Source organism: Otolemur garnettii, unplaced genomic scaffold, assembly GCF_000181295.1.
Source record: "Otolemur garnettii isolate 467f Iridium unplaced genomic scaffold, OtoGar3 scaffold00001, whole genome shotgun sequence".
Lineage (NCBI taxonomy): Eukaryota > Metazoa > Chordata > Mammalia > Primates > Galagidae > Otolemur > Otolemur garnettii.
In genome coordinates, this window is record NW_003852396.1 from 36,539,306 (window position 1) to 36,543,065 (window position 3,760).

Here is a 3,760-nt window from a genome sequence, read left to right on the forward strand (position 1 = left end):
TGTGGATGTTATCAAAAGCTTTTTCTGCATCAATTGAGAGAATCATATGGTCTTTGTTTTTTAATTTGTTTATGTGATGAATTATATTTATAGATTTATGTATGTTGAACCATCCTTGAGATCCTGGGAAGAGTTCAAATGTCTCTGGGAGCTAGATAAGAGGGGTCTGCTTGCAGCTCAGATATAACTTGCGCCAGTGCTCCATGAGGGCGAAGGGACCCACCCAGCATATGGGTTTGTCTGGGAAGGTTAATACCTCCTTCCCCACCTTGCACCCAGTCACTCATAATCCCCCAGGTCTGTGGCCCTATTCACTCCAGTAGGCCACTGCTCCTGGGATTTACGACTGGCAAAATCAGCCAGAAATCTGAGTTCGGTGGGGGGGCCTTGTGTTTTTTAAATTAGGCTTCTGTCCATCTAGATTTCTCTGCAAGTCCTTGCATTCAGCTCTGGGCAGCAGACAAATAGCAATTTACACTCAGGTGTCAATTCTAGCCTCTGCCCACCCACTGCCTTTGTCTGAGGGGGATTACACCAGAAGGGTTGGTGCTCCACTTATGAAAGTTCTCTGCATTTTACCTGTGGCTGCTGTCCCGAACCTCTGTTTGCCCAGAGATGGGGCTGGAATGGCATCAGTTTGCAGCTCAGGATGCCACTGTTGCTGTATTGGTGTTCCCTGAGCCGACCTTCCTCTCCTCACACCTGCACCACAGTCAACACAGAACAGCACCAGCCCCTCCCCCCTCAAACTCTCCCAAGAAGATGCCCAAGAATCTGGATTCCATAGGTAACAAACCTCCAGACCTCAGAGTGGGTGGGTGGAGACTCCTCAGAGTTCAATGTTGCAGGTGGAGAATATATACAGTTTTATACAGTTTAACAGTTTTATGCCTGGCCAGAGGGTGCCGTGGCACACCAGCAGGGGTAGGAGGTCCAGTTTTTAGGGGGTCTCTATGGTGGGATAGAGTGGGAGGAAGTTTGAACTCTGCTCACTTGTTTGCATGGAGTAAACTGAAAGCCCTTGTTGTGGGGGAGGGGACTCCCGTCCTCTTGGTGGTGAATTTTGTACTTTTTGGTTGTATTTTTGAGGTCGCAGCTCGCCTCAGGAAGGTTCAAGTGCGTTCTTCAATCTTCTCTCTTGGCTCTGCTCCAAACCATCAGCTAACTTGCTAAACTTCTGTTCTTTAAGCCTCCTTCTGGATGAGAGCTTCTTTAAAAAGCTGGCTGTGGTCCGCCATCTTGGCTCTGCCAAAAAGAAGTTTTTCACATATGATAATGTTGAGAAAATTCATCATCAGTAAAATCCATACTACTGAAGTATTAAAGGAGCTTTCTTCAGGCTAAACAGAAATTATACTAGGTGGAAACTTGAGCATACATTAAGAGAAAGAATGATAGAAATGATAAAATATAGGTAAATATGAAAGGTTATTTTTTCTTTCATTACAGTAGTGCACTAGCTCATATGACATGGTCTGTGAGGGATTTTTTAACCAATAAACAAATAACTGTATTGGAAAACACTCTCCACTCACCTGATCTGCCCCTATGACTTTTTTCTTTACTCAAAGATAAAGGAAATATTGAAAGGTAGATATTTTGATGTCATTCAGGTTATAAAAGGTAATATGACAAGAGTTTTGATGGCCATTGAATAAAAAGAGTTCCAAAATTGCTTTGAAGGATGGGTTAGGCACTGGCATCAGAGGAAGAGGAGTACTTTGAAGGTGACCATAGTGATATTCAGCAATGAGGTACATAGCACCTTTTCTAGGATGAGTTCATGAACTTAATTGTCAGACCTTATAAAAGTGAGAAATGCCAAAGCTGAATTGAATTCTAGGTCATCTTCATATTGAGAAAACATGATGGCTCTTCAGTGCAGCTTTCTAAGGTGTAAGTACTTATAAGCCACATGGCAAGGCTCAAGAAAATAATGCCAGTGCTCAAGAACATCTGCTCATAGATGTTCTTCAGAAATGGCCCAGGTGATTACAGCCATAGCTCATGATAATGACATTGGTCCAAAATCAAATCTCAAATCTAATTAGATCTATGCAGTTGTAATTACAAATAACGACAAGAATTAATGAAACCCTTGAGATCTTAATGAATATCTCAGCCAACATAATGGTGTGTGAGTATATAAACACACCTAATGATCTTAGTCATCCTGGATTTTCTCCCTATGAATTTGTCACAGGATGTTAAATCTGAGCATGTCTGGTCTTGAAGTACTTTTGGTCTTATATTCCAAATGGTCCTCCATCCTACATAAATGAGCTCTTCCCTACAGAGATGATTCCTGGGGTCTGTTATTACATTTGAATCTCAGGTAACATTCATTCTTTGTTCTTGATATATAAATGTCCTCTGCATTTGCAGTAGAAGCTAAAAGCTGCTTGTTTGAAATAGATTCTTATTTATAGATTATGCATTCATTGCCATTCATTGCTAGATCTTTTAACATAAATCATTTCATTTACCACAGTGGCCATGGAAGGTAAATATTATTATTACTGTATATTAATTTTGAAAATAAGTAAAATGGAGTCCAAAAGTATTATATAACATTTTCAAGATCAACCTGGATAATAAATGCCAGACCTCAAATTTATTCCCAGAACTTTGTGCTATAATTTTATTTATATTTTCATCATAGTACTTCATCTCTCCCATATCATACTGGTTGGCACTCATATACTGTTTTTTAATTCATTTGGGTATTTTATGTATATATTTTCTTATAAAAACAGATTTGTATTTTTTAAACCCCTGACACAATCCTAGGTCCAAATAATAAAATCAGAGATTTAGCTTTCTGTCATCAAGTTAATTCACACTGAATTAATCATCAATGCATAAAGTATGTTTGTCATAGTCAGGTTGACTAAGAACAGAGTTCTGCTAGTTATTCACTTGTATATCTTGTAAAGAGATATTTTAAATGTTATGATCTTTCAAAAGGTAGTAAATATTCTATTTGGACATTCAGGAGACTTACACATGGTCAATTTTTTCTGTTAGAAAACAATAACATAGTTTATCCCTCAAAATGGCAGTCTTCTGATATTTGATGATACTTCTGAAGTTTTCATATTTGTTAGGATTTTTTGCTGATTTTTTGCTGATTTTTGCTTTCTCTGTCACCTCGTCACCAGGGCATGAGTGCAATGGCACCATCACAGCTTACTTTAACCTCAAACTCCTTGGCTCAAGTAATTCTCCTGCCTCAGCCTCCTGAGTAGAAGGGACAATAATCTGGCTAATTTTTCTCTTGTTTTTTTTTTTTTTTTTTTTTTTTAGAGAGGGGTCTTGCTATTGCTTAGGCTGAACTCTTCGACTCAAGTGATCCTTCTACCTAAAGCTGCCAAATTGTTAGAATTTCAGGTATGATCTACTGCATCTGCATCTTTTTGCTTTCTACCTTTCTGAGTCTTTATGTTAATTCTGTTTTGTCTCATAAAAAAGAATATAAAAAAATTTACTTTTAAGTCCCACATGAACCTGTTTTCTTTTGACAGACTACTTGTATTGCTGATTTAGTTGGATTTTCACCCTGAACTTTTTATTTTGTTCTTTCTACTGAATTTGCATTTTTTTTCTTGGAAATGGAATCTCACTCTGGTACCCAGGCTAGATTGCATCGTGTCAGCCTCCCTAATAGCAACCTCAAACTCCTGAGCTCAAGCAATCATCCTGCTTGGCCTCCCAGAATGTTAGGATTACAGGTGTAAGCCAATGCTTCCAACCTTTAATT